Below are 21,102 nucleotides of genomic sequence, written 5' to 3'. Positions count from 1 at the left end.
AATTTTCAATTTTTTGCCAAGGTAGGGGGTCGTGCAAAATTTCAAAAAATTTTTAATTTTTTGCCAAGGTAGGGGGTCGTGCAAAATTTTAAAAAATTTTTATTTTTTTGCCAAGGTAGGGGGTCGTGCAAAATTTTAAAAAATTTTCAATTTTTTGCCAAGGTAGGGGGTCGTGCAAAATTTTAAAAAATTTTTATTTTTTTGCCAAGGTAGGGGGTCGTGCAAAATTCTAAAAAATTTTCAATTTTTTGCCAAGGTAGGGGGTCGTGCAAAATTTTAAAAAATTTTCAATTTTTTGCCAAGGTAGGGGGTCGTGCAAAATTTTAAAAAATTTTAAAAAATTTTTAATTTTTTGCCAAGGTAGGGGGTCGTGCAAAATTTTAAAAAATTTTCAATTTTTTGCCAAGGTAGGGGGTCGTGCAAAATTTTAAAAAATTTTCAATTTTTTGCCAAGGTAGGGGGTCGTGCAAAATTTTAAAAAATTTTCAATTTTTTGCCAAGGTAGGGGGTCGTGCAAAATTCTAAAAAATTTTCAATTTTTTGCCAAGGTAGGGGGTCGTGCAAAATTTTAAAAAATTTTCAATTTTTTGCCAAGGTAGGGGGTCGTGCAAAATTTTAAAAAATTTTAAAAAATTTTTAATTTTTTGCCAAGGTAGGGGGTCGTGCAAAATTTTAAAAAATTTTCAATTTTTTGCCAAGGTAGGGGGTCGTGCAAAATTTTAAAAAATTTTCAATTTTTTCCCAAGGTGGTCGTGCAAAATTTTAAAAAATTTTCAATTTTTTGCCAAGGTAGGGGGTCGTGCAAAATTCTAAAAAATTTTCAATTTTTTGCCAAGGTAGGGGGTCGTGCAAAATTTTAAAAAATTTTCAATTTTTTGCCAAGGTAGGGGGTCGTGCAAAATTTTAAAAAATTTTCAATTTTTTGCCAAGGTAGGGGGTCGTGCAAAATTTCAAAAAATTTTTAATTTTTTGCCAAGGTAGGGGGTCGTGCAAAATTTTAAAAAATTTTCAATTTTTTGCCAAGGTAGGGGGTCGTGCAAAATTTTAAAAAATTTTCAATTTTTTGCCAAGGTAGGGGGTCGTGCAAAATTTTAAAAAATTTTCAATTTTTTCCCAAGGTAGGGGGTCGTGCAAAATTTTAAAAAATTTTCAATTTTTTGCCAAGGTAGGGGGTCGTGCAAAATTCTAAAAAATTTTCAATTTTTTGCCAAGGTAGGGGGTCGTGCAAAATTTTAAAAAATTTTCAATTTTTTGCCAAGGTAGGGGGTCGTGCAAAATTTTAAAAAATTTTAAAAAATTTTTAATTTTTTGCCAAGGTAGGGGGTCGTGCAAAATTTTAAAAAATTTTCAATTTTTTGCCAAGGTAGGGGGTCGTGCAAAATTTTAAAAAATTTTCAATTTTTTGCCAAGGTAGGGGGTCGTGCAAAATTTTAAAAAATTTTCAATTTTTTGCCAAGGTAGGGGGTCGTGCAAAATTTTAAAAAATTTTTATTTTTTTGCCAAGGTAGGGGGTCGTGCAAAATTTTAAAAAATTTTCAATTTTTTGCCAAGGTAGGGGGTCGTGCAAAATTCTAAAAAATTTTCAATTTTTTGCCAAGGTAGGGGGTCGTGCAAAATTTTAAAAAATTTTCAATTTTTTGCCAAGGTAGGGGGTCGTGCAAAATTTTAAAAAATTTTAAAAAATTTTTAATTTTTTGCCAAGGTAGGGGGTCGTGCAAAATTTTAAAAAATTTTCAATTTTTTCCCAAGGTAGGGGGTCGTGCAAAATTTTAAAAAATTTTCAATTTTTTGCCAAGGTAGGGGGTCGTGCAAAATTCTAAAAAATTTTCAATTTTTTGCCAAGGTAGGGGGTCGTGCAAAATTTTAAAAAATTTTCAATTTTTTGCCAAGGTAGGGGGTCGTGCAAAATTTTAAAAAATTTTAAAAAATTTTTAATTTTTTGCCAAGGTAGGGGGTCGTGCAAAATTTTAAAAAATTTTCAATTTTTTGCCAAGGTAGGGGGTCGTGCAAAATTTTAAAAAATTTTCAATTTTTTGCCAAGGTAGGGGGTCGTGCAAAATTTTAAAAAATTTTCAATTTTTTGCCAAGGTAGGGGGTCGTGCAAAATTTTAAAAAATTTTTATTTTTTTGCCAAGGTAGGGGGTCGTGCAAAATTTTAAAAAATTTTCAATTTTTTGCCAAGGTAGGGGGTCGTGCAAAATTTTAAAAAATTTTCAATTTTTTGGCAAGGTAGGGGGTCGTGCAAAATTTCAAAAAATTTTTAATTATTTGCCAAGGTAGGGGGTCGTGCAAAATTTTAAAAAATTTTCAATTTTTTGCCAAGGTAGGGGGTCGTGCAAAATTCTAAAAAATTTTCAATTTTTTGCCAAGGTAGGGGGTCGTGCAAAATTTTAAAAAATTTTCAATTTTTTGCCAAGGTAGGGGGTCGTGCAAAATTTTAAAAAATTTTAAAAAATTTTTAATTTTTTGCCAAGGTAGGGGGTCGTGCAAAATTTTAAAAAATTTTCAATTTTTTGCCAAGGTAGGGGGTCGTGCAAAATTTTAAAAAATTTTCAATTTTTTGCCAAGGTAGGGGGTCGTGCAAAATTTTAAAAAATTTTCAATTTTTTGCCAAGGTAGGGGGTCGTGCAAAATTTTAAAAAATTTTAAAAAATTTTTAATTTTTTGCCAAGGTAGGGGGTCGTGCAAAATTTTAAAAAATTTTCAATTTTTTGCCAAGGTAGGGGGTCGTGCAAAATTTTAAAAAATTTTCAATTTTTTGCCGAGGTAGGGGGTCGTGCAAAATTTTAAAAAATTTTCAATTTTTTGCCAAGGTAGATGGTCGTGCAAAATTTTAAAAAATTTTCAATTTTTTGCCAAGGTAGGGGGTCGTGCAAAATTTTAAAAAATTTTCAATTTTTTGCCAAGGTAGGGGGTCGTGCAAAATTTTAAAAAATTTTCAATTTTTTTCCAAGGTAGGGGGTCGTGCAAAATTTTAAAAAATTTTCAATTTTTTGCCAAGGTAGATGGTCGTGCAAAATTTTAAAAAATTTTCAATTTTTTGCCAAGGTAGGGGGTCGTGCAAAATTTTAAAAAATTTTCAATTTTTTGCCAAGGTAGGGGGTCGTGCAAAATTTTAAAAAATTTTCAATTTTTTGCCAAGGTAGGGGGTCGTGCAAAATTTTAAAAAATTTTCAATTTTTTTCCAAGGTAGGGGGTCGTGCAAAATTTTAAAAAATTTTCAATTTTTTGCCAAGGTAGATGGTCGTGCAAAATTTTAAAAAATTTTCAATTTTTTGCCAAGGTAGGGGGTCGTGCAAAATTTTAAAAAATTTTCAATTTTTTGCCAAGGTAGGGGGTCGTGCAAAATTTTAAAAAATTTTCAATTTTTTGCCAAGGTAGGGGGTCGTGCAAAATTTTAAAAAATTTTCAATTTTTTGCCAAGGTAGGGGGTCGTGCAAAATTTTAAAAAATTTTCAATTTTTTGCCAAGGTAGGGGGTCGTGCAAAATTTTAAAAAATTTTCAATTTTTTGGCAAGGTAGGGGGTCGTGCAAAATTTTAAAAAATTTTTAATTTTTTGCCAAAGTAGGGGGTCGTGCAAAATTTTAAAAAATTTTAAAAAATTTTTAATTTTTTGCCAAGGTAGATGGTCGTGCAAAATTTTAAAAAATTTTAAATTTTTTGCCAAGGTAGGGGGTCGTGCAAAATTTTAAAAAATTTTCAATTTTTTGCCAAGGTAGGGAGGGGGTCGTGCAAAATTTTAAAAAATTTTCAATTTTTTGCCAAGGTAGGGGGGGTCGTGCAAAATTTTAAAAAATTTTCAATTTTTTGCCAAGGTAGGGGGTCGTGCAAAATTTTAAAAAATTTTCAATTTTTTGCCAAGGTAGGGGGTCGTGCAAAATTTTAAAAAATTTTTAATTTTTTGCCAAAGTAGGGGGTCGTGCAAAATTTTAAAAAATTTTCAATTTTTTGCCGAGGTAGGGGGTCGTGCAAAATTTTAAAAAATTTTCAATTTTTTGCCAAGGTAGGGGGTCGTGCAAAATTTTAAAAAATTTTCAATTTTTTGCCAAGGTAGGGGGTCGTGCAAAATTTTAAAAAATTTTCAATTTTTTGCCAAGGTAGGGGGTCGTGCAAAATTTTAAAAAATTTTCAATTTTTTGCCAAGGTAGGGGGTCGTGCAAAATTTCAAAAAATTTTCAATTTTTTGCCAAGGTAGGGGGTCGTGCAAAATTTTAAAAAATTTTCAATTTTTTGCCAAGGTACGGGGTCGTGCAAAATTTTAAAAAATTTTCAATTTTTTGCCAAGGTAGGGGGTCGTGCAAAATTTTAAAAAATTTTCAATTTTTTGCCAAGGTACGGGGTCGTGCAAAATTTTAAAAAATTTTCAATTTTTTGCCAAGGTAGGGGGTCGTGCAAAATTTTAAAAAATTTTCAATTTTTAGCCAAGGTAGGGGGTCGTGCAAAATTTTAAAAAATTTTCAATTTTTTCCCAAGGTAGGGGGTCGTGCAAAATTTTAAAAAATTTTCAATTTTTTGCCAAGGTAAGGGGTCGTGCAAAATTTTAAAAAATTTTCAATTTTTTGTCAAGGTAGGGGGTCGTGCAAAGTTTTAAAAAATTTTCAATTTTTTGCCAAGGTAGGGGGTCGTGCAAAATTTTAAAAAATTTTCAATTTTTTGCCAAGGTAGGGGGTCGTGCAAAATTTTAAAAAATTTTCAATTTTTTGCCAAGGTAGGGGGTCGTGCAAAATTTTAAAAAATTTTCAATTTTTTGCCAAGGTAGGGGGTCGTGCAAAATTTTAAAAAATTTTCAATTTTTTGCCAAGGTAGGGGATCGTGCAAAATTTTAAAAAATTTTCAATTTTTTGCCAAGGTAGGGGGTCGTGCAAAATTTTAAAAAATTTTCAATTTTTTGCCAAGGTAGGGGGTCGTGCAAAATTTTAAAAAATTTTCAATTTTTTGCCAAGGTAGGGGGTCGTGCAAAATTTTAAAAAATTTTCAATTTTTTGCCAAGGTACGGGGTCGTGCAAAATTTTAAAAAATTTTCAATTTTTTGCCAAGGTAGGGGGTCGTGCAAAATTTTAAAAAATTTTCAATTTTTTGCCAAGGTACGGGGTCGTGCAAAATTTTAAAAAATTTTCAATTTTTTGCCAAGGTAGGGGGTCGTGCAAAATTTTAAAAAATTTTCAATTTTTTGCCAAGGTAGGGGGTCGTGCAAAATTTTAAAAAATTTTCAATTTTTTCCCAAGGTAGGGGGTCGTGCAAAATTTTAAAAAATTTTCAATTTTTTGCCAAGGTAGGGGGTCGTGCAAAATTTCAAAAAATTTTTAATTCTTTGCCAAGGTAGGGGGTCGTGCAAAATTTTAAAAAATTTTCAATTTTTTGCCAAGGTAGGGGGTCGTGCAAAATTTTAAAAAATTTTAAAAAATTTTTAATTTTTTGCCAAGGTAGGGGGTCGTGCAAAATTTTAAAAAATTTTCAATTTTTTGCCAAGGTAGGGGGTCGTGCAAAATTTTAAAAAATTTTCAATTTTTTGCCAAGGTAGGGGGTCGTGCAAAATTTTAAAAAATTTTCAATTTTTTGCCAAGGTAGGGGGTCGTGCAAAATTTTAAAAAATTTTTATTTTTTTGCCAAGGTAGGGGGTCGTGCAAAATTTTAAAAAATTTTCAATTTTTTGCCAAGGTAGGGGGTCGTGCAAAATTTTAAAAAATTTTCAATTTTTTGCCAAGGTAGGGGGTCGTGCAAAATTTTAAAAAATTTTCAATTTTTTGCCAAGGTAGGGGGTCGTGCAAAATTTTAAAAAATTTTAAAAAATTTTTAATTTTTTGCCAAGGTAGGGGGTCGTGCAAAATTTTAAAAAATTTTCAATTTTTTGCCAAGGTAGGGGGTCGTGCAAAATTTTAAAAAATTTTCAATTTTTTGCCGAGGTAGGGGGTCGTGCAAAATTTTAAAAAATTTTCAATTTTTTGCCAAGGTAGATGGTCGTGCAAAATTTTAAAAAATTTTCAATTTTTTGCCAAGGTAGGGGGTCGTGCAAAATTTTAAAAAATTTTCAATTTTTTGCCAAGGTAGGGGGTCGTGCAAAATTTTAAAAAATTTTAAAAAATTTTTAATTTTTTGCCAAGGTAGGGGGTCGTGCAAAATTTTAAAAAATTTTCAATTTTTTGCCAAGGTAGGGGGTCGTGCAAAATTTTAAAAAATTTTCAATTTTTTGCCGAGGTAGGGGGTCGTGCAAAATTTTAAAAAATTTTCAATTTTTTGCCAAGGTAGATGGTCGTGCAAAATTTTAAAAAATTTTCAATTTTTTGCCAAGGTAGGGGGTCGTGCAAAATTTTAAAAAATTTTCAATTTTTTGCCAAGGTAGGGGGTCGTGCAAAATTTTAAAAAATTTTCAATTTTTTCCCAAGGTAGGGGGTCGTGCAAAATTTTAAAAAATTTTCAATTTTTTGCCAAGGTAGGGGGTCGTGCAAAATTCTAAAAAATTTTCAATTTTTTGCCAAGGTAGGGGGTCGTGCAAAATTTTAAAAAATTTTCAATTTTTTGCCAAGGTAGGGGGTCGTGCAAAATTTTAAAAAATTTTAAAAAATTTTTAATTTTTTGCCAAGGTAGGGGGTCGTGCAAAATTTTAAAAAATTTTCAATTTTTTGCCAAGGTAGGGGGTCGTGCAAAATTTTAAAAAATTTTCAATTTTTTGCCAAGGTAGGGGGTCGTGCAAAATTTTAAAAAATTTTCAATTTTTTGCCAAGGTAGGGGGTCGTGCAAAATTTTAAAAAATTTTTATTTTTTTGCCAAGGTAGGGGGTCGTGCAAAATTTTAAAAAATTTTCAATTTTTTGCCAAGGTAGGGGGTCGTGCAAAATTTTAAAAAATTTTCAATTTTTTGCCAAGGTAGGGGGTCGTGCAAAATTTCAAAAAATTTTTAATTTTTTGCCAAGGTAGGGGGTCGTGCAAAATTTTAAAAAATTTTCAATTTTTTGCCAAGGTAGGGGGTCGTGCAAAATTCTAAAAAATTTTCAATTTTTTGCCAAGGTAGGGGGTCGTGCAAAATTTTAAAAAATTTTCAATTTTTTGCCAAGGTAGGGGGTCGTGCAAAATTTTAAAAAATTTTCAATTTTTTCCCAAGGTAGGGGGTCGTGCAAAATTTTAAAAAATTTTCAATTTTTTGCCAAGGTAGGGGGTCGTGCAAAATTCTAAAAAATTTTCAATTTTTTGCCAAGGTAGGGGGTCGTGCAAAATTTTAAAAAATTTTCAATTTTTTGCCAAGGTAGGGGGTCGTGCAAAATTTTAAAAAATTTTAAAAAATTTTTAATTTTTTGCCAAGGTAGGGGGTCGTGCAAAATTTTAAAAAATTTTCAATTTTTTGCCAAGGTAGGGGGTCGTGCAAAATTTTAAAAAATTTTCAATTTTTTGCCAAGGTAGGGGGTCGTGCAAAATTTTAAAAAATTTTCAATTTTTTGCCAAGGTAGGGGGTCGTGCAAAATTTTAAAAAATTTTTATTTTTTTGCCAAGGTAGGGGGTCGTGCAAAATTTTAAAAAATTTTCAATTTTTTGCCAAGGTAGGGGGTCGTGCAAAATTTTAAAAAATTTTCAATTTTTTGCCAAGGTAGGGGGTCGTGCAAAATTTCAAAAAATTTTTAATTATTTGCCAAGGTAGGGGGTCGTGCAAAATTTTAAAAAATTTTCAATTTTTTGCCAAGGTAGGGGGTCGTGCAAAATTCTAAAAAATTTTCAATTTTTTGCCAAGGTAGGGGGTCGTGCAAAATTTTAAAAAATTTTCAATTTTTTGCCAAGGTAGGGGGTCGTGCAAAATTTTAAAAAATTTTAAAAAATTTTTAATTTTTTGCCAAGGTAGGGGGTCGTGCAAAATTTTAAAAAATTTTCAATTTTTTGCCAAGGTAGGGGGTCGTGCAAAATTTTAAAAAATTTTCAATTTTTTGCCAAGGTAGGGGGTCGTGCAAAATTTTAAAAAATTTTCAATTTTTTGCCAAGGTAGGGGGTCGTGCAAAATTTTAAAAAATTTTAAAAAATTTTTAATTTTTTGCCAAGGTAGGGGGTCGTGCAAAATTTTAAAAAATTTTCAATTTTTTGCCAAGGTAGGGGGTCGTGCAAAATTTTAAAAAATTTTCAATTTTTTGCCGAGGTAGGGGGTCGTGCAAAATTTTAAAAAATTTTCAATTTTTTGCCAAGGTAGATGGTCGTGCAAAATTTTAAAAAATTTTCAATTTTTTGCCAAGGTAGGGGGTCGTGCAAAATTTTAAAAAATTTTCAATTTTTTGCCAAGGTAGGGGGTCGTGCAAAATTTTAAAAAATTTTCAATTTTTTTCCAAGGTAGGGGGTCGTGCAAAATTTTAAAAAATTTTCAATTTTTTGCCAAGGTAGATGGTCGTGCAAAATTTTAAAAAATTTTCAATTTTTTGCCAAGGTAGGGGGTCGTGCAAAATTTTAAAAAATTTTTAATTTTTTGCCAAAGTAGGGGGTCGTGCAAAATTTTAAAAAATTTTAAAAAATTTTTAATTTTTTGCCAAGGTAGATGGTCGTGCAAAATTTTAAAAAATTTTCAATTTTTTGCCAAGGTAGGGGGTCGTGCAAAATTTTAAAAAATTTTAAAAAATTTTTAATTTTTTGCCAAGGTAGGGGGTCGTGCAAAATTTTAAAAAATTTTCAATTTTTTGCCAAGGTAGGGGGTCGTGCAAAATTTTAAAAAATTTTCAATTTTTTGCCAAGGTAGGGGGTCGTGCAAAATTTTAAAAAATTTTCAATTTTTTGCCAAGGTAGGGGGTCGTGCAAAATTTTAAAAAATTTTTATTTTTTTGCCAAGGTAGGGGGTCGTGCAAAATTTTAAAAAATTTTCAATTTTTTGCCAAGGTAGGGGGTCGTGCAAAATTTTAAAAAATTTTCAATTTTTTGCCAAGGTAGGGGGTCGTGCAAAATTTCAAAAAATTTTTAATTTTTTGCCAAGGTAGGGGGTCGTGCAAAATTTTAAAAAATTTTCAATTTTTTGCCAAGGTAGGGGGTCGTGCAAAATTCTAAAAAATTTTCAATTTTTTGCCAAGGTAGGGGGTCGTGCAAAATTTTAAAAAATTTTCAATTTTTTGCCAAGGTAGGGGGTCGTGCAAAATTTTAAAAAATTTTCAATTTTTTCCCAAGGTAGGGGGTCGTGCAAAATTTTAAAAAATTTTCAATTTTTTGCCAAGGTAGGGGGTCGTGCAAAATTCTAAAAAATTTTCAATTTTTTGCCAAGGTAGGGGGTCGTGCAAAATTTTAAAAAATTTTCAATTTTTTGCCAAGGTAGGGGGTCGTGCAAAATTTTAAAAAATTTTAAAAAATTTTTAATTTTTTGCCAAGGTAGGGGGTCGTGCAAAATTTTAAAAAATTTTCAATTTTTTGCCAAGGTAGGGGGTCGTGCAAAATTTTAAAAAATTTTCAATTTTTTGCCAAGGTAGGGGGTCGTGCAAAATTTTAAAAAATTTTCAATTTTTTGCCAAGGTAGGGGGTCGTGCAAAATTTTAAAAAATTTTTATTTTTTTGCCAAGGTAGGGGGTCGTGCAAAATTTTAAAAAATTTTCAATTTTTTGCCAAGGTAGGGGGTCGTGCAAAATTTTAAAAAATTTTCAATTTTTTGCCAAGGTAGGGGGTCGTGCAAAATTTCAAAAAATTTTTAATTATTTGCCAAGGTAGGGGGTCGTGCAAAATTTTAAAAAATTTTCAATTTTTTGCCAAGGTAGGGGGTCGTGCAAAATTCTAAAAAATTTTCAATTTTTTGCCAAGGTAGGGGGTCGTGCAAAATTTTAATAAATTTTCAATTTTTTGCCAAGGTAGGGGGTCGTGCAAAATTTTAAAAAATTTTAAAAAATTTTTAATTTTTTGCCAAGGTAGGGGGTCGTGCAAAATTTTAAAAAATTTTCAATTTTTTGCCAAGGTAGGGGGTCGTGCAAAATTTTAAAAAATTTTCAATTTTTTGCCAAGGTAGGGGGTCGTGCAAAATTTTAAAAAATTTTCAATTTTTTGCCAAGGTAGGGGGTCGTGCAAAATTTTAAAAAATTTTAAAAAATTTTTAATTTTTTGCCAAGGTAGGGGGTCGTGCAAAATTTTAAAAAATTTTCAATTTTTTGCCAAGGTAGGGGGTCGTGCAAAATTTTAAAAAATTTTCAATTTTTTGCCGAGGTAGGGGGTCGTGCAAAATTTTAAAAAATTTTCAATTTTTTGCCAAGGTAGATGGTCGTGCAAAATTTTAAAAAATTTTCAATTTTTTGCCAAGGTAGGGGGTCGTGCAAAATTTTAAAAAATTTTCAATTTTTTGCCAAGGTAGGGGGTCGTGCAAAATTTTAAAAAATTTTCAATTTTTTTCCAAGGTAGGGGGTCGTGCAAAATTTTAAAAAATTTTCAATTTTTTGCCAAGGTAGATGGTCGTGCAAAATTTTAAAAAATTTTCAATTTTTTGCCAAGGTAGGGGGTCGTGCAAAATTTTAAAAAATTTTCAATTTTTTGCCAAGGTAGGGGGTCGTGCAAAATTTTAAAAAATTTTCAATTTTTTGCCAAGGTAGGGGGTCGTGCAAAATTTTAAAAAATTTTCAATTTTTTGCCAAGGTAGGGGGTCGTGCAAAATTTTAAAAAATTTTCAATTTTTTGCCAAGGTAGGGGGTCGTGCAAAATTTTAAAAAATTTTCAATTTTTTGGCAAGGTAGGGGGTCGTGCAAAATTTTAAAAAATTTTTAATTTTTTGCCAAAGTAGGGGGTCGTGCAAAATTTTAAAAAATTTTAAAAAATTTTTAATTTTTTGCCAAGGTAGATGGTCGTGCAAAATTTTAAAAAATTTTAAATTTTTTGCCAAGGTAGGGGGTCGTGCAAAATTTTAAAAAATTTTCAATTTTTTGCCAAGGTAGGGAGGGGGTCGTGCAAAATTTTAAAAAATTTTCAATTTTTTGCCAAGGTAGGGGGGGTCGTGCAAAATTTTAAAAAATTTTCAATTTTTTGCCAAGGTAGGGGGTCGCGCAAAATTTTAAAAAATTTTCAATTTTTTGCCAAGGTAGGGGGTCGTGCAAAATTTTAAAAAATTTTTAATTTTTTGCCAAAGTAGGGGGGTCGTGCAAAATTTTAAAAAATTTTCAATTTTTTGCCGAGGTAGGGGGTCGTGCAAAATTTTAAAAAATTTTCAATTTTTTGCCAAGGTAGGGGGTCGTGCAAAATTTTAAAAAATTTTCAATTTTTTGCCAAGGTAGGGGGTCGTGCAAAATTTTAAAAAATTTTCAATTTTTTGCCAAGGTAGGGGGTCGTGCAAAATTTTAAAAAATTTTCAATTTTTTGCCAAGGTAGGGGGTCGTGCAAAATTTTAAAAAATTTTCAATTTTTTGCCAAGGTAGGGGATCGTGCAAAATTTTAAAAAATTTTCAATTTTTTGCCAAGGTAGGGGGTCGTGCAAAATTTTAAAAAATTTTCAATTTTTTGCCAAGGTAGGGGGTCGTGCAAAATTTTAAAAAATTTTCAATTTTTTGCCAAGGTAGGGGGTCGTGCAAAATTTTAAAAAATTTTCAATTTTTAGCCAAGGTAGGGGGTCGTGCAAAATTTTAAAAAATTTTCAATTTTTTCCCAAGGTAGGGGGTCGTGCAAAATTTTAAAAAATTTTCAATTTTTTGCCAAGGTAGGGGGTCGTGCAAAATTTCAAAAAATTTTCAATTTTTTGCCAAGGTAGGGGGTCGTGCAAAATTTTAAAAAATTTTCAATTTTTTGTCAAGGTAGGGGGTCGTGCAAAGTTTTAAAAAATTTTCAATTTTTTTGCCAAGGTAGGGGGTCGTGCAAAATTTTAAAAAATTTTCAATTTTTTGCCAAGGTAGGGGGTCGTGCAAAATTTTAAAAAATTTTCAATTTTTTGCCAAGGTAGGGGGTCGTGCAAAATTTTAAAAAATTTTCAATTTTTTGCCAAGGTAGGGGGTCGTGCAAAATTTTAAAAAATTTTCAATTTTTTGCCAAGGTAGGGGATCGTGCAAAATTTTAAAAAATTTTCAATTTTTTGCCAAGGTAGGGGGTCGTGCAAAATTTTAAAAAATTTTCAATTTTTTGCCAAGGTAGGGGGTCGTGCAAAATTTTAAAAAATTTTCAATTTTTTGCCAAGGTAGGGGGTCGTGCAAAATTTTAAAAAATTTTCAATTTTTTGCCAAGGTACGGGGTCGTGCAAAATTTTAAAAAATTTTCAATTTTTTGCCAAGGTAGGGGGTCGTGCAAAATTTTAAAAAATTTTCAATTTTTTGCCAAGGTACGGGGTCGTGCAAAATTTTAAAAAATTTTCAATTTTTTGCCAAGGTAGGGGGTCGTGCAAAATTTTAAAAAATTTTCAATTTTTTGCCAAGGTAGGGGGGTCGTGCAAAATTTTAAAAAATTTTCAATTTTTTCCCAAGGTAGGGGGTCGTGCAAAATTTTAAAAAATTTTCAATTTTTTGCCAAGGTAGGGGGTCGTGCAAAATTTCAAAAAATTTTTAATTCTTTGCCAAGGTAGGGGGTCGTGCAAAATTTTAAAAAATTTTCAATTTTTTGCCAAGGTAGGGGGTCGTGCAAAATTCTAAAAAATTTTCAATTTTTTGCCAAGGTAGGGGGTCGTGCAAAATTTTAAAAAATTTTCAATTTTTTGCCAAGGTAGGGGGTCGTGCAAAATTTTAAAAAATTTTAAAAAATTTTTAATTTTTTGCCAAGGTAGGGGGTCGTGCAAAATTTTAAAAAATTTTCAATTTTTTGCCAAGGTAGGGGGTCGTGCAAAATTTTAAAAAATTTTCAATTTTTTGCCAAGGTAGGGGGTCGTGCAAAATTTTAAAAAATTTTCAATTTTTTGCCAAGGTAGGGGGTCGTGCAAAATTTTAAAAAATTTTTATTTTTTTGCCAAGGTAGGGGGTCGTGCAAAATTTTAAAAAATTTTCAATTTTTTGCCAAGGTAGGGGGTCGTGCAAAATTTTAAAAAATTTTCAATTTTTTGCCAAGGTAGGGGGTCGTGCAAAATTTTAAAAAATTTTCAATTTTTTGCCAAGGTAGGGGGTCGTGCAAAATTTTAAAAAATTTTAAAAAATTTTTAATTTTTTGCCAAGGTAGGGGGTCGTGCAAAATTTTAAAAAATTTTCAATTTTTTGCCAAGGTAGGGGGTCGTGCAAAATTTTAAAAAATTTTCAATTTTTTGCCGAGGTAGGGGGTCGTGCAAAATTTTAAAAAATTTTCAATTTTTTGCCAAGGTAGATGGTCGTGCAAAATTTTAAAAAATTTTCAATTTTTTGCCAAGGTAGGGGGTCGTGCAAAATTTTAAAAAATTTTCAATTTTTTGCCAAGGTAGGGGGTCGTGCAAAATTTTAAAAAATTTTCAATTTTTTGCCAAGGTAGGGGGTCGTGCAAAATTTTAAAAAATTTTCAATTTTTTGCCAAGGTAGGGGGTCGTGCAAAATTTTAAAAAATTTTCAATTTTTTGCCAAGGTAGGGGGTCGTGCAAAATTTTAAAAAATTTTCAATTTTTTGCCAAGGTAGGGGGTCGTGCAAAATTTTAAAAAATTTTCAATTTTTTGCCAAGGTAGGGGGGTCGTGCAAAATTTTAAAAAATTTTCAATTTTTTGGCAAGGTAGGGGGTCGTGCAAAATTTTAAAAAATTTTTAATTTTTTGCCAAAGTAGGGGGTCGTGCAAAATTTTAAAAAATTTTAAAAAATTTTTAATTTTTTGCCAAGGTAGATGGTCGTGCAAAATTTTAAAAAATTTTAAATTTTTTGCCAAGGTAGGGGGGTCGTGCAAAATTTTAAAAAATTTTCAATTTTTTGCCAAGGTAGGGAGGGGGTCGTGCAAAATTTTAAAAAATTTTCAATTTTTTGCCGAGGTAGGGGGTCGTGCAAAATTTTAAAAAATTTTCAATTTTTTGCCAAGGTAGGGGGGTCGTGCAAAATTTTAAAAAATTTTCAATTTTTTGCCGAGGTAGGGGGTCGTGCAAAATTTTAAAAAATTTTCAATTTTTTGCCAAGGTAGGGGGTCGTGCAAAATTTTAAAAAATTTTCAATTTTTTGCCAAGGTAGGGGGTCGTGCAAAATTTTAAAAAATTTTCAATTTTTTGCCAAGGTAGGGGGTCGTGCAAAATTTTAAAAAATTTTCAATTTTTTGCCAAGGTAGGGGGTCGTGCAAAGTTTTAAAAAATTTTCAATTTTTTGCCAAGGTAGGGGGTCGTGCAAAATTTTAAAAAATTTTCAATTTTTTGCCAAGGTAGGGGGTCGTGCAAAATTTTAAAAAATTTTCAATTTTTTGCCAAGGTACGGGGTCGTGCAAAATTTTAAAAAATTTTCAATTTTTTGCCAAGGTAGGGGGTCGTGCAAAATTTTAAAAAATTTTCAATTTTTTGCCAAGGTACGGGGTCGTGCAAAATTTTAAAAAATTTTCAATTTTTTGCCAAGGTAGGGGGTCGTGCAAAATTTTAAAAAATTTTCAATTTTTAGCCAAGGTAGGGGGTCGTGCAAAATTTTAAAAAATTTTCAATTTTTTCCCAAGGTAGGGGGTCGTGCAAAATTTTAAAAAATTTTCAATTTTTTGCCAAGGTAGGGGGTCGTGCAAAATTTCAAAAAATTTTCAATTTTTTGCCAAGGTAGGGGGTCGTGCAAAATTTTAAAAAATTTTCAATTTTTTGCCAAGGTAGGAGGTCGTGCAAAGTTTTAAAAAATTTTCAATTTTTTGCCAAGGTAGGGGGTCGTGCAAAATTTTAAAAAATTTTCAATTTTTTGCCAAGGTAGGGGGTCGTGCAAAATTTTAAAAAATTTTCAATTTTTTGCCGAGGTAGGGGGTCGTGCAAAATTTTAAAAAATTTTCAATTTTTTGCCAAGGTAGGGGGGTCGTGCAAAATTTTAAAAAATTTTCAATTTTTTGCCAAGGTAGGGGGTCGTGCAAAATTTTAAAAAATTTTCAATTTTTTGCCAAGGTAGGGGGTCGTGCAAAATTTTAAAAAATTTTCAATTTTTTGCCAAGGTAGGGGATCGTGCAAAATTTTAAAAAATTTTCAATTTTTTGCCAAGGTAGGGGGTCGTGCAAAATTTTAAAAAATTTTCAATTTTTTGGCAAGGTAGGGGGTCGTGCAAAATTTTAAAAAATTTTCAATTTTTTGCCGAGGTAGGGGGTCGTGCAAAATTTTAAAAAATTTTCAATTTTTTGCCAAGGTAGGGGGTCGTGCAAAATTTTAAAAAATTTTCAATTTTTTGCCAAGGTACGGGGTCGTGCAAAATTTTAAAAAATTTTCAATTTTTTGCCAAGGTAGGGGGTCGTGCAAAATTTTAAAAAATTTTCAATTTTTTGCCAAGGTACGGGGTCGTGCAAAATTTTAAAAAATTTTCAATTTTTTGCCAAGGTAGGGGGTCGTGCAAAATTTTAAAAAATTTTCAATTTTTTGCCAAGGTAGGGGGTCGTGCAAAATTTTAAAAAATTTTCAATTTTTTGCCAAGGTAGGGGGTCGTGCAAAATTTTAAAAAATTTTCAATTTTTTGGCAAGGTAGGGGGTCGTGCAAAATTTTAAAAAATTTTTAATTTTTTGCCAAAGTAGGGGGTCGTGCAAAATTTTAAAAAATTTTAAAAAATTTTCAATTTTTTGCCAAGGTAGGGGGTCGTGCAAAATTTTAAAAAATTTTCAATTTTTTGCCAAGGTAGGGGGTCGTGCAAAATTTTAAAAAATTTTCAATTTTTTGCCAAGGTAGGGGGTCGTGCAAAATTTTAAAAAATTTTCAATTTTTTGCCAAGGTAGGGGGTCGTGCAAAGTTTTAAAAAATTTTCAATTTTTTGCCAAGGTAGGGGGTCGTGCAAAATTTTAAAAAATTTTCAATTTTTTGCCAAGGTAGGGGGTCGTGCAAAATTTTAAAAAATTTTCAATTTTTTGCCAAGGTACGGGGTCGTGCAAAATTTTAAAAAATTTTCAATTTTTTGCCAAGGTAGGGGGTCGTGCAAAATTTTAAAAAATTTTCAATTTTTTGCCAAGGTACGGGGTCGTGCAAAATTTTAAAAATTTTCAATTTTTTGCCAAGGTAGGGGGTCGTGCAAAATTTTAAAAAATTTTCAATTTTTAGCCAAGGTAGGGGGTCGTGCAAAATTTTAAAAAATTTTCAATTTTTTCCCAAGGTAGGGGGTCGTGCAAAATTTTAAAAAATTTTCAATTTTTTGCCAAGGTAGGGGGTCGTGCAAAATTTCAAAAAATTTTCAATTTTTTGCCAAGGTAGGGGGTCGTGCAAAATTTTAAAAAATTTTCAATTTTTTGCCAAGGTAGGAGGTCGTGCAAAGTTTTAAAAAATTTTCAATTTTTTGCCAAGGTAGGGGGTCGTGCAAAATTTTAAAAAATTTTCAATTTTTTGCCAAGGTAGGGGGTCGTGCAAAATTTTAAAAAATTTTCAATTTTTTGCCGAGGTAGGGGGTCGTGCAAAATTTTAAAAAATTTTCAATTTTTTGCCAAGGTAGGGGGTCGTGCAAAATTTTAAAAAATTTTCAATTTTTTGCCAAGGTAGGGGGTCGTGCAAAATTTTAAAAAATTTTCAATTTTTTGCCAAGGTAGGGGGTCGTGCAAAATTTTAAAAAATTTTCAATTTTTTGCCAAGGTAGGGGATCGTGCAAAATTTTAAAAAATTTTCAATTTTTTGCCAAGGTAGGGGGTCGTGCAAAATTTTAAAAAATTTTCAATTTTTTGGCAAGGTAGGGGGTCGTGCAAAATTTTAAAAAATTTTCAATTTTTTGCCGAGGTAGGGGGTCGTGCAAAATTTTAAAAAATTTTCAATTTTTTGCCAAGGTAGGGGGTCGTGCAAAATTTTAAAAAATTTTCAATTTTTTGCCAAGGTAGGGGGTCGTGCAAAATTTTAAAAAATTTTCAATTTTTTGCCAAGGTACGGGGTCGTGCAAAATTTTAAAAAATTTTCAATTTTTTGCCAAGGTAGGGGGTCGTGCAAAATTTTAAAAAATTTTCAATTTTTTGCCAAGGTACGGGGTCGTGCAAAATTTTAAAAAATTTTCAATTTTTTGCCAAGGTAGGGGGTCGTGCAAAATTTTAAAAAATTTTAAATTTTTTGCCAAGGTAGGGGGTCGTGCAAAATTTTAAAAAATTTTCAATTTTTTCCCAAGGTAGGGGGTCGTGCAAAATTTTAAAAAATTTTCAATTTTTTGCCAAGGTAGGGGGTCGTGCAAAATTTCAAAAAATTTTTAATTTTTTGCCAAGGTAGGGGGTCGTGCAAAATTTTAAAAAATTTTCAATTTTTTGCCAAGGTAGGGGGTCGTGCAAAATTCTAAAAAATTTTCAATTTTTTGCCAAGGTAGGGGGTCGTGCAAAATTTTAAAAAATTTTCAATTTTTTGCCAAGGTAGGGGGTCGTGCAAAATTTTAAAAAATTTTCAATTTTTTGCCAAGGTAGGGGGTCGTGCAAAATTTTAAAAAATTTTCAATTTTTTGCCAAGGTAGGGGGTCGTGCAAAATTTTAAAAAATTTTCAATTTTTTGCCAAGGTACGGGGTCGTGCAAAATTTTAAAAAATTTTCAATTTTTTGCCAAGGTAGGGGGTCGTGCAAAATTTTAAAAAATTTTCAATTTTTTGCCAAGGTAGGGGGTCGTGCAAAATTTTAAAAAATTTTCAATTTTTTGCCAAGGTAGGGGGTCGTGCAAAATTTTAAAAAATTTTAAAAAATTTTTAATTTTTTGCCAAGGTAGGGGGTCGTGCAAAATTTTAAAAAATTTTCAATTTTTTGCCAAGGTAGGGGGTCGTGCAAAATTTTAAAAAATTTTCAATTTTTTGCCAAGGTAGGGGGTCGTGCAAAATTTTAAAAAATTTTCAATTTTTTGCCAAGGTAGGGGGTCGTGCAAAATTCTAAAAAATTTTCAATTTTTTACCAAGGTAGGTAATTTTAAAAAAATTTCAATTTTTTGCCAAGGTAGGGGGTCGCGCAAAATTTTTAAAAATTTTCAATTTTTTGCCAAGGTAGGTAATTTTAAAAAATTTTCAATTTTTTGCCAAGGTAAGGGGTCGTGCAAAATTTTAAAAAATTTTCAATTTTTTGCCAAGGTAGGGGGTCGTGCAAAATTTTAAAAAATTTTCAATTTTTTGCCAAGGTAGATGGTCGTGCAAAATTTTAAAAAATTTTCAATTTTTTGCCAAGGTAGGGGGTCGTGCAAAATTTTAAAAAATTTTCAATTTTTTGCCAAGGTAGGGGGTCGTGCAAAATTTTAAAAAATTTTCAATTTTTTGCCAAGGTAGGGGGTCGTGCAAAATTTTAAAAAATTTTCAATTTTTTGCCGAGGTAGGGGGTCGTGCAAAATTTTAAAAAATTTTAAATTTTTTGCCAAGGTAGGGGGTCGTGCAAAATTTTAAAAAATTTTCAATTTTTTGCCAAGGTAGGGGGTCGTGCAAAATTTTAAAAAATTTTCAATTTTTTGCCAAGGTAGGGGGTCGTGCAAAATTTTAAAAAATTTTCAATTTTTTGCCAAGGTAGGGGGTCGTGCAAAATTTTAAAAAATTTTCAATTTTTTGCCAAGGTAGGGGGTCGTGCAAAATTTTAAAAAATTTTCAATTTTTTGCCAAGGTAGGGGGTCGTGCAAAATTTCAAAAAATTTTTAATTTTTTGCCAAGGTAGGGGGTCGTGCAAAATTTTAAAAAATTTTAAATTTTTTGCCAAGGTAGGGGGTCGTGCAAAATTCTAAAAAATTTTCAATTTTTTGCCAAGGTAGGGGGTCGTGCAAAATTTTAAAAAATTTTCAATTTTTTGCCAAGGTAGGGGGTCGTGCAAAATTTTAAAAAATTTTAAAAAATTTTTAATTTTTTGCCAGGGTAGGGGGTCGTGCAAAATTTTAAAAAATTTTCAATTTTTTGCCAAGGTAGGGGGTCGTGCAAAATTTTAAAAAATTTTCAATTTTTTGCCAAGGTAGGGGGTCGTGCAAAATTTTAAAAAATTTTCAATTTTTTCCCAAGGTAGGGGGTCGTGCAAAATTTTAAAAAATTTTCAATTTTTTGCCAAGGTAGGGGGTCGTGCAAAATTTTAAAAAATTTTCAATTTTTTGCCAAGGTAGGGGGTCGTGCAAAATTTTAAAAGATTTTCAATTTTTTGCCAAGGTAGGGGGTCGTGCAAAATTTTAAAAAATTTTCAATTTTTTCCCAAGGTAGGGGGTCGTGCAAAATTTTAAAAAATTTTCAATTTTTTGCCAAGGTAGGGGGTCGTGCAAAATTTTAAAAAATTTTCAATTTTTTGCCAAGGTAGGGGGTCGTGCAAAATTTTAAAAAATTTTCAATTTTTTGCCAAGGTAGGGGGTCGTGCAAAATTTTAAAAAATTTTCAATTTTTTGCCAAGGTAGGGGGTCGTGCAAAATTTTAAAAAATTTTCAATTTTTTGCCAAGGTAGGGGGTCGTGCAAAATTTTAAAAAATTTTCAATTTTTTCCCAAGGTAGGGGGTCGTGCAAAATTTTAAAAAATTTTCAATTTTTTGCCAAGGTAGGGGGTCGTGCAAAATTTCAAAAAATTTTCAATTTTTTGCCAAGGTAGGGGGTCGTGCAAAATTTTAAAAAATTTTCAATTTTTTGCCAAGGTAGGAGGTCGTGCAAAGTTTTAAAAAATTTTCAATTTTTTGCCAAGGTAGGGGGTCGTGCAAAATTTTAAAAAATTTTCAATTTTTTGCCAAGGTAGGGGGTCGTGCAAAATTTTAAAAAATTTTCAATTTTTTGCCGAGGTAGGGGGTCGTGCAAAATTTTAAAAAATTTTCAATTTTTTGCCAAGGTAGGGGGTCGTGCAAAATTTTAAAAAATTTTCAATTTTTTGCCAAGGTAGGGGGTCGTGCAAAATTTTAAAAAATTTTCAATTTTTTGCCAAGGTAGGGGGTCGTGCAAAATTTTAAAAAATTTTCAATTTTTTGCCAAGGTAGGGGATCGTGCAAAATTTTAAAAAATTTTCAATTTTTTGCCAAGGTAGGGGGTCGTGCAAAATTTTAAAAAATTTTCAATTTTTTGGCAAGGTAGGGGGTCGTGCAAAATTTTAAAAAATTTTCAATTTTTTGCCGAGGTAGGGGGTCGTGCAAAATTTTAAAAAATTTTCAATTTTTTGCCAAGGTAGGGGGTCGTGCAAAATTTTAAAAAATTTTCAATTTTTTGCCAAGGTAGGGGGTCGTGCAAAATTTTAAAAATTTTCAATTTTTTGCCAAGGTACGGGGTCGTGCAAAATTTTAAAAAATTTTCAATTTTTTGCCAAGGTAGGGGGTCGTGCAAAATTTTAAAAAATTTTCAATTTTTTGCCAAGGTACGGGGTCGTGCAAAATTTTAAAAAATTTTCAATTTTTTGCCAAGGTAGGGGGTCGTGCAAAATTTTAAAAAATTTTAAATTTTTTGCCAAGGTAGGGGGTCGTGCAAAATTTTAAAAAATTTTCAATTTTTTCCCAAGGTAGGGGGTCGTGCAAAATTTTAAAAAATTTTCAATTTTTTGCCAAGGTAGGGGGTCGTGCAAAATTTCAAAAAATTTTTAATTTTTTGCCAAGGTAGGGGGTCGTGCAAAATTTTAAAAAATTTTCAATTTTTTGCCAAGGTAGGGGGTCGTGCAAAATTCTAAAAAATTTTCAATTTTTTGCCAAGGTAGGGGGTCGTGCAAAATTTTAAAAAATTTTCAATTTTTTGCCAAGGTAGGGGGTCGTGCAAAATTTTAAAAAATTTTAAAAAATTTTTAATTTTTTGCCAAGGTAGGGGGTCGTGCAAAATTTTAAAAAATTTTCAATTTTTTGCCAAGGTAGGGGGTCGTGCAAAATTTTAAAAAATTTTCAATTTTTTGCCAAGGTAGGGGGTCGTGCAAAATTTTAAAAAATTTTCAATTTTTTGCCAAGGTAGGGGGTCGTGCAAAATTCTAAAAAATTTTCAATTTTTTGCCAAGGTAGGGGGTCGTGCAAAATTTTAAAAAATTTTCAATTTTTTACCAAGGTAGGTAATTTTAAAAAAATTTCAATTTTTTGCCAAGGTAGGGGCTCGTGCAAAATTTTAAAAAATTTTCAATTTTTTCCCAAGGTAGGGGGTCGTGCAAAATTTTAAAAAATTTTCAATTTTTTGCCAAGGTAGGGGGTCGGCAAAATTTTAAAAAATTTTCAATTTTTTGGCAAGGTAGGGGGTCGTGCAAAATTTTAAAAAATTTTTAATTTTTT

The sequence above is a fragment of the Condylostylus longicornis genome, unplaced genomic scaffold, assembly GCF_029603195.1.
Source record: "Condylostylus longicornis isolate FDR11 unplaced genomic scaffold, ASM2960319v2 ptg000100l, whole genome shotgun sequence".
Classification (NCBI taxonomy): Eukaryota; Metazoa; Arthropoda; class Insecta; order Diptera; family Dolichopodidae; genus Condylostylus; species Condylostylus longicornis.
The sequence above is the reverse complement of the archived record's forward strand: the minus strand, read 5'-3'. Positions refer to the sequence as shown.